At 42.2% G+C, this 14,400-nt stretch overlaps 1 protein-coding gene across 3 annotated transcripts in view; it reads left to right on the top strand.

The window, feature by feature from the left end:
* GULP1 (GULP PTB domain containing engulfment adaptor 1) overlaps positions 1-14,400 on the top strand; it is a 276,675-nt gene that overhangs the window by 12,531 nt on the left and 249,744 nt on the right. The gene's annotated exons all lie outside the window — the stretch shown is intronic.

The raw sequence follows: 14,400 nt of genomic DNA, 5'->3' as shown, positions 1-14,400 counted from the left end.
CTTTACTTTACACCAAGTTGTATCATACAGTTAGGAACGCAAGGTTACCAGACGAGCTGAATCCATTGTGTGTGTGTGGGGCAGTGAGACAGACAAAAAAGCTTGATACATTATAAAATAAATGTCTTACCATCTGCATTTATTTACCACTTGGTGCTTTGTGCACTGTATAACACATAAACTAATGTTGTTGATGTATCTTTGAAGTATAAAAGTATAGATACTCTACGTAATAGAGATGGCATTGGGCAGGGGGTTGGACAAGAAGGTCTGTATGGCCCCTTCAAAATCTGTGATTCTGTGATGAGCACGAACTGAAATATGAACCAAAGTTTGTCATGAACCGGGCCGGTTTTTGGTTTATGAACCGGTGGTTTGTCAGATCTCATTTCTGCCGAACCACGACAAACTGCTATGATTTTTAGAGTGGTTCGTATGGTTCATTTTTCAGTTCACTGCAGACAGCCTGGTGCCGATCAATCTGTTACCTAGGCCGCGGGGTGTGTGGGGGGAATTGGGCTTTCTGCAGCCCTTCTGCAGCCCCGGAAGTAACGAACCAAACGAACTGGTTCATGAACTGGACAAGTTTATGGTGGTTCATGGTTCGTGAAACGTGATGAACTGTTGACCTCAACGAACCGACATTTTCCCAGTTTGTGCCTCCTTCTATTATGTAATATTCAAAGCATAGTTACAGATATACCCTGCATTGGAACAACCTTTTCACCTGGTTTTTTAATAGTGCTATCCAAAGCAGACTTGCTCTCTTCTAAGCCCATTGACTTCAGTAGACCCAGAGTCTCTCTAGATGTGCAGGTTTTTGAAGAGTTGGGTCTGGGGAACTCGAGTTCCCTGCAGTTACACAGAAGCTTTGGAGAATGGCTGTTAAAAAATAAAGGCGAGCCCAAATCGCCTCAGAACACCAGCACAAGGGACGGAGTGGCTCCTTCCCCTGTGGAGGAGGGAGTCTGCCCCCCCCATTTTTTCTGCTTCATGTGAAGTATTCTGTGCACCTGGAGCAGTAAAAACAGTGGGGTGAAACTCCCTCTGTGCTATTTTGACATGGGGAAATGGCTTGAAGGGGGAGAAAATGTAGAACGTGGGCTTCAGAGCTGTCATGCAGAAGCCAAAGCAAGTTGTGTTTAGCGGAGGGAAAACTCAGAAATTAACACCCCTGTAATGCTATTACAATATTCATATTGATATTGCTGAAAATGAAGCTATATTAGCAGTTGTTTTGTTATTTTGATGCCCCCACACTGAGCCTGGGGGAAAAGACTTCCCTCTCCCAATGTTTGTTTTTCCTAGACTTTTACATTCTAGACATGGTGTAATTCGTTCCAGGACATTGCCATTGTTAGGGTTGAGTGAACACTAGACGAGGGGATTGTTTCAGTGAATAGTTCAAGCAAAATTACTATTTTAAATTATGCAGCATGTTGGTATTGCCTTCCACAAGTGGTTTGCCTCTGCAGTAGGAAGGAAGAAATAACACAGATTCCTCAGGAGAGGTCTTGCCCAAGTGTTGAGATATATATGGAACAAACACAGTATATACCGGCAGAAAACACACCGAAGAATGACTCTTTCACTGAATATTAGCTTATATATCTTACCTTGGCAAATTGTGTGTATGTGTGTACTTGCTGTTTTTAAAAAACAAATGTTTTAACAACACCACCCTCGAGGTTTTGCTTATGGCCACGATTCCTCACTGTCTAGTCAATTTTCTGGAGCTTTTAGTGGTAGAGAAATACTGTTTCGTTTTTATCTTTGCCCTCTTAACTTGCGGTTGAGATTTTGTAGCACTGTTGGTGAGTGGTTAGTTCCGTTGCCGTTTCATTTTATTATTCATTCATTCATTTATAGCCTACCTGTCTCCCCAGAGGTGGCCCAGAGTGGCTTACATGATCCTCCTCGCCTCCATTTTATCCTCCCAACAACCCTGTGAAGTAGGTTAGGCTCACCCAATGAGGTTCCATGAGAAGTCGAACCTGGATCTCCCAGATTCTTATCTGGCATACTAACTACCACACCATACTGGCTTTATTGTGGTTTTTAAAAAAAATGGGAGATGGAATAAAAAGCCTGGAAAGGAGTAATTTTGATTTGGTGTTTGAGAATTCAGTAGCAGGCAATAATGTCACACACACACACACCATGCCACAGTGTTCCTGAATTCTTCCTTTGCTTAGACCCAAACTAGACATTACGTCTAACTCTGCCCATACCAGTGAATCGCTGGTGCAAGTTCTCTGTGGCAACTCAATAACAACATGCTGTAGGGGCCCAGTTCAGACTGGGACTGTGGTATAGCTCCCCCCCCCTGCCATGCCATGTACTTGAACTGAAATGGTCCTAGGGTGTTATTTTCCCTTTGAGGATGCTGCATGTGCAAGCAGTCATTCAGCACATGTGCAGATCCTCAGTGGGGCAAACCGTGCTCCCAGGGCTGTTTCGGGTCAGGAAAATGGTGGAGGTGGGGAGATTGAAGCCTCTCTTCTCACATGCCATGGTACTGATCCAAATCAGGTCACTGCAATACTTCAGAATTTATTTATTGGTTTAGAAAATATTTATGTCAACCTCTCCAGGAATCTGCCTGAGGCAGCTTACAAAATAAAAATAATAAAAAACAAACCATTAAAAGATGTTAATTAAAAACCCAGCCCAGGATAAAAATGTACACCATAAAAACACAACCCTGATAGCTAAAAATAACAGATTCCAGTCTAAAATAGTGTTGCTTTAGCCCAAATCAGCCTGGCGCAAAGCCTAGGAGTGCTCTGAGGGCCTGCATGATGATGTCATTCCCAGAAATGACTTCATCACATTGCTGCCTGGCGCCCATGCGCAGGCTTTGTATGCACACACAGGTCTCCTCTAGGTGAGTGCCAAGTCCCCTCCTCCCACCGAGATGGTAAGGAGATCTGGCAACCCTAATTCTTAATGTAAGAGTTAATGAGCAAAACGTAGCCTTCTGGAAGATGTTCCTAACAGCAGGGTGGATTTGATTTAAATCAAACTGATTTAAATCACGAGTCATTAAGGCTTGATTTAAATCATAGTTTTCTACATAAAGACTAATTCTTGCTGGTATAACTTTAATATGCAAGTAGATGACTGCCTTACCGATAGGTAAAGGAACTTCATTAAAGTATTCCCAAACTGAGTCTCTCTTACGGCCTGCTGCCATTATAGGTTTTTCCTCCAAGGAAAGAATGTGATAAACCTCAGGTCGTACACACAAAAGATCCAAAGACTTGTGCAGTATTGTGCTCAAAAAGTTTCACTTTCATCTTGTACTGCTTGCCCCTCCCTCCTCACACTTAGTTTCTTCTTGTGCAGATCTATTCCACTCCAAACAATCAGAAAAATATTGTTTCTATTCACTGAACTTCTTGAAACTTAGCACTGGAGGGGTTGATTCTGTCTTCATAGGTTTGTAGAACAATAGGATTAAGGTCTTTTTCTCAACTCTGTTCATGTTATAACATTTTTGCTGTGAAGAAGAGGCATGTGATCTCTGCTGAGCTGACACAAATTCAGTTTTGAGAACTGCAAAACCAAGCATCTGTGATAATATCTTGTAGGCAGAGAAACTGCCCAATAATCTTACAAAAACCTCTGGAAGAGCATGACATTGTGAATGGATTAATGGAATTTATGTACCAAAAAAATTAAACATATACAGCCCTATTCTACATAATTAAAAACTAATCTTTATTTCATGATGGAATAACCTTTGGATGGTAATATATTTTCCTCAAAAAGCATTTTATTTTAAAAAATCCAATTTAAATTAAAAAAATCGATTTAAATCAAAAAAATCGATTTAAATAAAAAAAATCTGATTTTTTTGATTTTTTTAAAAAAATCATTGATTTTTATCCACCCTGCCTAACAGCCTACCAATTTGAATACTTCTTTTGAGAATCATTATCCCAAATAACAGGAGCTTAGTTTCTTGGAAGGTTCATTTTACTTCTTTCTTTAGTTTTTGGGATTATATCAGTATTGGATTATTAATTGCACTCCACTTATTCTGGAGCATACCTTCTAAATAGGAGGTGGTCACTTCATAGTGAATTAACGATTGCAGTCTTATCTCCTTGTGAATAGTTTGTTATGCAGTCTCAGATGAACGATTGCCTGTGCGGATTAATTATTTAGGGAACTTATTTATGTATTCACCCACAGTTGCTATTCTGTTTCTGGCTTCAGGTACACTCTCTCTTCATAAAACTTCTTTGAGCCACAGTGCAGTTAACTAGCATCATAGTCATAAAACTAAAAGCAGTATGCACTGTTGTTGAAAACAGCTAAATTTCCTGACGCTGAGGAACGTGTTCATGAGAGCATCCCAAGGATAAGGAACTCGGTGGGTTTCAGTTTTCCAGAAAATATTACATCTCTACTGAATATTTGAGTGCCTTGGAAAATTACAGTTCCTGGGACTCTTTGGTAATCTCTGTATCCTCACAAATTTTCGTATATATTCCATACCAGACAAGAGTTTGTTGGGGGAACCTACTCAGTGAGCATTATAAGCTAGATAATGATTATAATCTCAAATTAGGTTAATACAAAATTCTGTGAACTCACTAGATAATGGATTGCACCTTTTTACATTACTAAGTCCAAGGCTCCATTTGTATTCTTTGCACACGAATGAAACAAGCCTTTGAATGGAAAATCTAATAATCGAGGTTGTGCAACAGAGGTGTCCATTAGCTCTGCTCAGGCAGAAACTCAGCTGGAAGAACTGTTTACATCCTTATGGAGTATCTCTTTGGAGATGGCTCGGTTGGTTGTCCAGTTTGTATCTTTTGGTTCGGAGACATTTGCTTGAAATGATAAGTTTGGGGACAGCGAGCTCTGAATGAATGTCAAGAGAATATATATACATCCCAAGTGCTTTAGATGCTACTTTATACTAGGCTAAACATTGTTACATTAGCAAGAGATTTGGAGTTTTGGGGGGGGGGGATTTGCAAAAGATGATGTGCGTTCTCTCTCTCAAGCTGTACTCTGTATAATTCTATGTAGACAGTCCTGGGAGACAATCTTATTTTGTTAAACTAGAATAAATTTGCTGACCGTTCTTCTTAACCTAATTTCTGCTGCTTCGTTTTTCCATTTTTAAGTCCCTGATTTCATAAATAAGACAGCGCTCTCAGTTTCGAAGAGAGAAAATGAGAAGAGGAAGATGTACTGAAGGAGAGGTATACTTGCAGTGCTTTCTTGGGCCTGCAGTGCCTCCCCAAAGAAAGACTAGCCCAGCTAAGGGGCATATTCTGTGACAAGGTCTTAGTCTGAAATTGAATCATATGCATAGCACACTAAAAATTAATGTAGGGAAAGATTAACCCTTAGGACTACCAACTGCATTGCTAATAATGAGACATCATCCAACACAGTAAGTGCTAAGACAAGTGTGTGTGTCTCCTTTTTTTCTAATATTATGTTTCTGTTGTAGCCTTGGATTGTTGTTAAGATACATAGGCATATCAACATATTTTATTTTTTAAACTTTTTTTTATCCTGCTTTTCTCCTACACTGGGTACTCAGAGGGGCTTACATGTTCATTTGTGGGTTTCTCTAGTAGTTTTTGATCAATGCTGAGGTGATTATACTGTGTTTCTCCCATTTCCCTTAGCATCCTATTTCACTGAGTTTCTCTGACACATGAAGAACAAATGTCGGGAGATGCAATGGTAGCCGGGAAGGACAGTTTAAAAAGACATAGATTGTGGCAGGGCAGAGGCTTTGCTATACATTGGAACTGTGTGAAGGGGCTGTGAAATACCAGAAGGGAAACTTCAGCTCATTATAACCTCTCCAGGTCCAAGCCAGGCTCTGGAAGGAAGCTCCAGCCCATTTCCATTCCTTGCTGCCCTCTGCTTGCGATCCCACAAAGTGTTAGACTGGAGACATGATATTGACAGAGCCGTTGGGAGGCAAAGATGAAATTAACAAACCCTCTGAGGAGTGATCTCTGCCGGCTCTGTCTTTTAAAACTATGCTTCCCAGCTAAAATTGCATCTTCCTACACTTGACGAACCATCACCGAGGCATCTCGTGTAGAGAGACTCATTGTGTTGTTTAAGGATATTCCAGTAAGTCTCTGTGTCATTGAGTCCGAGAGAACTTTCTTTTAAAAATGCATTCATGGTGATGGAAAGTGCCATCAAGTCACATCCAAACTATTGCACCACCACCACCACCACCCCGGGTTTTCAAGGCAAGAGACAAACAGAGGTGGTCATGCTGTGTATAGCAACCCTGGATTTCCTTGGTGGTCTCCCATCCAAGTACTAATCGGGGCCGACTCTGTTTAACTTCCGAGATTGGGCTTGTATGCAAGATTAACATTCATTTCTAAGTGCCTTGATTTATCTGACAATTTGTAATTGTTGGCTGCTCAGCTTGTTGCTCTCCACTGACTGTATACACTGTGAAGATTTTGGTGGGGTTGGGTAAATAAGAGGATTTGTTGGGGGAAATCCAGAAATAACAGCAACAGCATTCGATTTATATAACGCCCTTCCGGATGCCACACTCAGAGCGATTTACAAAATGTATTTGTTATTATCCTTACAACAATCACCCTGTGAGGTGGGTAGCGCTAAGAGGGCTCTGAGATAGCTGGCTTCAAGCGGAGGAGTGGGGAATCAAACCTGGTCCCACCACTCTTAACCACTGCACCAAACAGAAGATGTTTGTTTATCATACTTCTACCTCAGTTCAGGGGCTATTGAGTAGAGGCATAATTCTTTTCTCTGTATCCTTATTCATTTCTTCCTTCCTGATGGGGCCAGATGGCAGGAATCTCCTCCACTATCCATGTAATGGTTATGTTTAATATCTATTTATGCCAGAGCAGTGGAACATCTATGAATCTGACAGTAGTACCATTGATAGGGCAGCAGAAAATTGAGGAGCTTTTTTACAGCTATAGCATATTTAGTCTGTGGGTGTCTAGTAATTTCAAATGTGCAGGTTAATAATGCATTCCACACAGCTACACTTTAAGACAGGATTTCTGAAATGCCCTGGGGTCAGGTGGGAAGGGAAAGAGGCTATAACCAGTCAACATTCAGAGAAAGAGTTGGCCAGTGGGGGAAAAAAAGCATGTGTAAGATAAAAGCCAGCACAAACAATCAATTCCTTGGGTGGCTCAGCAAGTTGAAATGGGGAATATGTGATTCCATTCTTGAAAACTGCATCACAATAACATGGTAGCGTGTTAAATGGACTACTGTAGAGCAAAATGGGCTATGAAGTTCAGCCAAAGGGTCAGAAATGTTATTAAAACCCCCAAGGCACCCACATTTAATATGTTATGAATAAATCTGAATAATTTTTTATTAACCTTTCAACTATTTATTTAGATCACGATGGGTAGTCATGTTAGTCAGTCTGTAGCAGTAGAAAAGAGCAAGAGTCCAGTAGCACCTCTAAGACTAACAAAATTTGGGGTAGGGTATGAGCTTTCGTAGGTCACAGAAGCTCACATCCTATCACAAATTTTGTTAGTCTTCTAGGTGCTACTGGACTCTTGCTCTTTTCAGCTATTTATGTGGGGCTATTAGTGTTTTAGGCATTGCTGTGTGCAGGGCAGAGATTACCAGTTGAGATGCCAATGCAATATCCACCATTCCTTGTAATAACAATAGATGAGGAGTCCCTAACCCTTTTGAGCTGTGGGCAGCTTCAGGATGATGGGCACATCCACAAATTGGCTGCCCCTGGAAGCAGAGCCAACCACAAAATGTCAAGGAGACAGCTAATGCATGAATCTCACGGTCGCTTTTCAACATTTCAGGCAGAAACTCTGATTAAAATCAACATGTTGTGTGTGTGGTGCCCCCAAGTCATAGCTGACTTATGGCGACCCCTGCTGGGGTTTTCATGGCAAGAGACTAAGAGAGGTGGTTTGCCATTACCTACCTCTGCAGCCCTGCTCTTCGTTGGAGGTCTCCCATCCAATTACTAACCAAGGCCGACCCTGCTTAGCTTCTGAGGTCTGACGAGAGATCAGGCTCGCCTGGAGGTCACTTTCATGAGTTTTCTGCAACGAAAAGTATCATCTGTTAAAGAAAAAACGAAAACTTATTAATTTATGAACTTTTCAGCAGTTGGACTATGATTGGACTTTTTGAGGATTATTTATAAGTATTTAAACTATTCTGCTTAATTCTTATTAACTTTGTATTACTGTTTATCCTATAGAGTGGCTTGTTTATTGTGGTCTGTGAATGTATTATATTGCACATAATTAGCACCTTGCGCTTTAAGAGATGAGTAATATATAAAAAAATCAAAATAAAAATTAGTTTCATTCAATTTAGAGATTTTTGTTCTACTTCTGGAGACTCTCTTGGGTCTAGTTTACTGTCTGTTATTTCCGGTGGAGCCCATCAAGATTAACAGGTTTACATTACCACCAGCAAGAAAAGCAGAAGCTCAGCTCAGATCTTAATCCCTAAAGTCCAGTTTGGACCCGGACAACGGCGCATAGGGAGAAGGGCCTTCAGCCTCACCCTGCCCCAACCTGTGCTGGGAGCATTTCATGTCAGGAAAGAGGTGCAGAGAGAAAAGGCTGAATTCTCCCTGTGCGCCATTGTCCTGTAGTGAATCGCTCAAAACAAAAGGCGAAAGGCTTATCTGTTAGCTAGCTGGAGCTGGTTGGCAGGGGTCTTCAAAGCTGCTTTTCCTAACCTGTGTCTCTCTTCTCTGATCTGGCCTACTGAATGGAATTTCAACCAGAGGGTGGAATCCTGGATCGTGGCCATGGCATTTATCCTAATTGGGTCCTTTTGCATGCCTGAGAATCCATTCCTCCTGCATTGTGGAACTCCCAATACATGCCCAATAGAAAAACATCTGGCAGCCCGAGGGATTTCATAAAGTGCCACTTACTTGGCTCAGTCCACTTCAGGTTTGGTACATGTTGGATTCTATCCTGGACCTAAGAACCACCTCCACCTTCTACTGGTTGGACTATTTCTAGTCCAGGACTACCACCGCCCCTGTTTCCAAGAAAAAGATTTTTCCTTTCTGTGTGCCTCTTTTTATTCCATAACTGGTAAAGAATCCTTCCCTAATGTGTGCTTTCATCAGCCCTCTCAAGACACCTTTGCCATGAGAACTGCTCACGATCACATCTGGCACATGATATGTTGTCACACACACCCCTCCTCCAGATTTGGTATGTTTTCATTCCCTCCCTTTTCTATCTCCTGTCACCTTCCCTCTTGAACATATTCCTTATCTGCCATCTGAGTGAGGGCAACTTGCTCAAATATGCATTACTATCCTCTTGTCAAGTTCTGCTGGTTTCGTACCTCCTCAGTACATCCCCTTTGTATTCTATTTGAGCTCCATGTAATTTCCTTTATGTCCTCAAGCCTTATAGCACTTCACCACCCATTCAAGGATCCATGTTACTGCTGTGTGGTCCATAGCTCTGAACTGGCATTCAGAGACTTAATGGACCTGGGGAAGCATGTGTGAGTTTAGCTATTCAGGATTTTCAGCCAGGCCAGCAACCCTACTGTTGAGTGCATAGTGAGCAGTTTTGGAGAGGTGGCTCCTTTATTATGGATTTCTGAGATCAAGTTTGTGAATGTCCCCTGCTTGAGAACTAGCTTCATATTCATGTGGACCTTCTGCTGACCCAGAAGTGACCATTTGCTGACCTGAATGTGATGTTTTCACAAACCAAATGAACTGGTTCATGAACCAGGGCAGGTTTTTGAAAGTTTGTGGTTCGTGAAATGCGATGAAATGTTTTTTTTTCTGGTTTGTGCCCATCTCTAATCAAGAGCCATAGCTGGGATGGTCATCAGAATATGCTGGGTAGGTATTTCATTCTGTGAGGGCTGTGCTGTTCTTTATATAGAAGAGCTCTTTGAAGTAAGGAAAAATGACAGTAAGTATTTTTTGGCAACTTTAAGCGTGAATTCATGGGAGCTGTGGATAAGCTGAAGGATATAGGGTGGGGGAAAGCTTAAGGATAAGAGTTTATGTGAGTCTTTAGACCTGTGAATAGAATTAAATTAGAGTCTGGCAGGATGGAAGGATCTTTTGATGCCCCCTTTTGCCTTTGAACCCGCTGGGGGCGGAGAGGAGAAGAGATGGCTGGGGGTATCTGTGTACGGCAGTAGACCAAATACTAAACCGACTGTAATCATCATCAGATAAAAGGGAAATTAGCCCACATTAATAAGTTTGCATATTGTTAAACTAAGAAATGTATTGAGAATGCTTCACAAAGAGAACTGCAGTCAAAGCAGCAAATAATGTGAGTGAGGGGATGGGGGTCACCCTGCCTTGAAGTTACATTTGCATCTTCAAAACATCAGAGGAATGGCCTAACATCTATAGTCGGGGAAGAGAGGAGGGTCTCTGCTTGCCCCCCTAATTTCCCCCTCATTGGCACTAACTAATCCAGATGGAAAGAGACATTTCATAACCTGTTTCCCACGTCTGAGTGTGTCCAGAGTGGGAATTTATGTTGGCATACTATGGAAGACTCCTTTGGCATAGAGCCAGCGTAGTGTGAGACAGCCAGTGTGAGGTAGTGATTAGAGTGCTGGTTTAGCGTCTGGGAGACCCTGGTTCGAATCCCCGCTCTGCCATGGAAGCCTGCTGGGTGAATTTGGGCCAGTCTCACACTCTTAGCCTAAGCTACCCCACAGGGTTGCTGTGAGGATAACATGGAGGCGGGAAGAATAATGTAAGCCACTTTGGATCCCCATTGAAGAGAAAGCAGGGTATAAATTAAATAATTTTTAAAAAATTAATATGTTGCTGGAGCTCCAGACCATTATCCCACTTTTTGTGGCAGCTGTGCTATTTGGTCTCTGAGAAAAGGATGGGTTTCCATTTCTTTCATGGCTCCTTCTGCCCTGTAATGGCAGAAGAATGGCCAGCTACACCAGTTGACTGACCCTGAGCTTTTCCCTCTGTGCCATCATTGCCACAGCTGTTCATCACTGCTGGAGAGGCAGGAACCACCTCTGCAAAGAGCACAAAAGAATGCTGAACTGGTGGAGGGGGGGGGCTCCTGATGCCTGCTGCCCAGACCATAAAGTCCTATGGAAACATTTTACTAATCTTATATTGACAAGATGGAATATAAAATTAGTACTTCTTTTTAAAGTATGCTATGCTTACATAAATAAATCAGACTCTCCACTTGTGCCCCTGGTTCCCACCGGGGGAGAGGGTGTTCCTCCTCAATTGTTCAGTTATTCAGAGTATACATTCACAATGCGTTCTACAGTCAGAAATCTTTTAGTTTGAGTTTAAGCAAGGATATTCTTATCTATGGGACCTGAAAACAATTCCCCCAGGCCAGTTTGGCTAAAGATCCTGACGGGGTTTTGCCATCTTCTGGGCATGGAGCAGGGGCCACTGGTGGTGTGGGAGGGAGGGAGTTGTGAATTTCCTTCATTGTGCAGGGGGTTGGACTAGATGATCCTAGAGGTCCCTTCCAACCTTGCGATTCTGTAAGACACTATGAATTGGTGGAGGGGTGGGATACTGGAGCCCAGGAAAGGTATGCGTAGCCAGTCTCCAGTTTTGTCATATAATTTCTGGGCTCGCATGAGGCTTGTGCCAGTAGTTGGAAGTATGTGATTTTGCCTCTTGAATGCCCATATTCATCTCACTATTTGGGAAGGAGACAAAAGTTGCTTCTTGCCCGTGTGCTGGGTAGCTTGATGTCAGCTGGTAGGAATCAGCTTGTATGGGGAGAAGGCAGCACGGCTTCCTGTACAAAGCGATACTCATCCCATAGGCCCCTGCTGCCATGTCTGTGTACAGCCATGCCGTGATCGTTTGGTTGTTATGCCACCTATGCCACAGTATATTGAATGTTTAATGCTAACCTGATGTATTCGCTCCTTAGCCAGGTTCTTTCCATAGTATAACTGTTATTTCTCCAGGCCCTCTAGCCAGGAGGGGTCTCTCGTGTTTGTCAGACTATGGCATTCCAGTTGGCTAGAGTCTCTGACAGTGTTATCTCACAGAACTATGCATCTCCGAGCTAGAGACAACCTTGGAGACTCCAGATGCCTGTTTTGGCTACTTTGCCCAGACGCTGGGAACCTATTATTGTGTACTCCCTGTTTAGCCATAACTATAAAGGGTTCTCACAGGACCCGTGTAGAGTTGCGCGCCAAAATCCTGACAGTCGCAGGAGCGCAGGAAAATCAAGTATAACAATGCTTATCTGCTTTGCCTTGCCACTTCTATCAAGCTCTGTGATGGAGTTCAGACCTGAACTGTAAAGATCCTAATAAAAAGCTTTTCTACTGGGATCAATGCGTGTTCACTGGAGAGGGGCTGAGGGGTCTACCTGCCAGGAACTGACACCTGCAGTATAATTGATCTTTATTTGGTGTTTCACCGTGCCCATCAAGAGGGGCATTTTTGTTAGTAGTTTAATAAACTGCATTTAAGCACTGTTTTTATTCAATTCAGCAAGTACCATTGTTGTTCTATTAACATGTTTTCTAAAACGTTTTTTTTTCTTTTGCCAAGCTGTACTTAAATAATGTAGAGTCATGACTGACATTTCTTTTTCCCTCATGAAGTGGTGACTGAACATATGATAAAAATAATATATATATTGTACTGAATATATGTACAACATCATTCTTCTGTGATCTTTCCCTTGCTGTGAAAGATGTAAAAATCTTACAGGGCTGTATCCTTGCTTTGATTGAAGATTCATAAGGATAGCTGGATAGCTTTGCTACAAGAGAAGCAAAAAGTGATGCATTTTCTCATGGTTCATGTTTATCATTTTGTATTAAGCACCACAATTATTTTGGGATTACATTTTATTGCCAAGCATTTAATCACATAAACATAGATGATATATCATTATATTGTTATTTGAATACTCTATAAATGTTACATTTCCAGTATATTCACACTGGTATATCTGATGGTTTCCTTTTGTATGTATGGTAGTTTTCAGACTCCTCAAAAAATTATTTATAAATGTACCAGTGGGATTTCTGACTGTGTGTACAATTATTTAATTGCAGAGTTGGTACTTACAGTTATATTGGGAGAGATTTTATAGTAACAGCTTGTCTTAGGTTGATGGAAATCTAAGAGTGATGATTTAGTCAGTACAGCAGGTTAATTTTTTAAATCATTGTATTTTTTAACATTTTAATCACAACTGATCTTTGTAAAAAGCTGCTTATTGCTAATTACACTTCTGTAAGCAGTCTGCATTTCATTACTTTGTTCCGTCTTACTTAACTAGCGATTTTGTGACATTTTATTTTTATGGCACATTGTTTTTAATATGCTTCATTTATACCCCACCTTTCTACCCAGTGGAGACCCAGAGTAGCCTACATCAGTCTCCTCTCCTCCATTTTATCATTACAATGATCCTGTGAAGTTGGTTAGACTGGAGGTTGCCTCGTAAGCTTCTGTGGCCGAAGGGGGATTCACACCTGAGATCCTAGTCAGACACTCTAACCGCTGCATGACGCTAGCTCTCAGTTACTGACCCAAAACTAGAATCAGTTGCCCCCTTTACCAGAATTGTCTTTTGGGATCTTCTTGTCCTTTGTCTTCTTTGTGATCCCAACAGTATGCCTAAGACAGCAGTCCTTGGTCTTTTAAAACTGAGTCTTACCTTTAACACTATCTGTTAACTGCAGACCCATCAGCATTTATGAAAACGACTGATGTCTATATTTCTGTCCCTACCCCATACTTTTTTCTTAGAACTCTCTACACCTTTGTGTCCTGCTTTACTTGTTTTTAAAAAGTAAAATACAAAAGAAAATGGTGATTATGGGCCTGGTGCAACTCAGCTTGGGTTGCCCCAGTGAAGATCAATAGCCGAGTGAGGCGCAGTCTGTAGAACTCTCTGAGTCCCAGTTACGAATGGGGTTAGGGCAGCCAGATTCCCCCCCCCCGGTGGGGGCAGGATCCCCATTCCCAGTCTCTGCCCCCCCCACTCACCTGCTTGGTGGGGGGAAAAGACCCAGAGAATGGGCCCAGGAAGCAAAATACCTCCCAGGCCAGCATGCAGCAGGCATGCTCCTGCCGGCTGTGACGACGTCACTTCCTTAAGGGAGTGACATCATCACGCTCAGCAATGGGCATGCTCCCATGCTTGGTCCCTGTGAAATGCAGGAGCATGCCTGCCGATGGGTGCATAATGTCACTTCCAGCAGTGACATCATCACACCTGCTGGGAGCACTGTGCGCGTGAGAAGAGATCAGGGTAAGTGCTGGGCCCCATTGTCTCCTACCAGGAGGGTAAGGTGACCTGGTAGCACTAAACTGGGGTGGACACACACACGAATCGTTGAGGCCTACAGATTTAGAATGGGCAGTAAGCCCTGTGCCCT

Source organism: Eublepharis macularius, chromosome 2, assembly GCF_028583425.1.
Source record: "Eublepharis macularius isolate TG4126 chromosome 2, MPM_Emac_v1.0, whole genome shotgun sequence".
NCBI classification, from domain to species: Eukaryota; Metazoa; Chordata; class Lepidosauria; order Squamata; family Eublepharidae; genus Eublepharis; species Eublepharis macularius.
The sequence above is the reverse complement of the archived record's forward strand: the minus strand, read 5'-3'. Positions and strand labels throughout refer to the sequence as shown.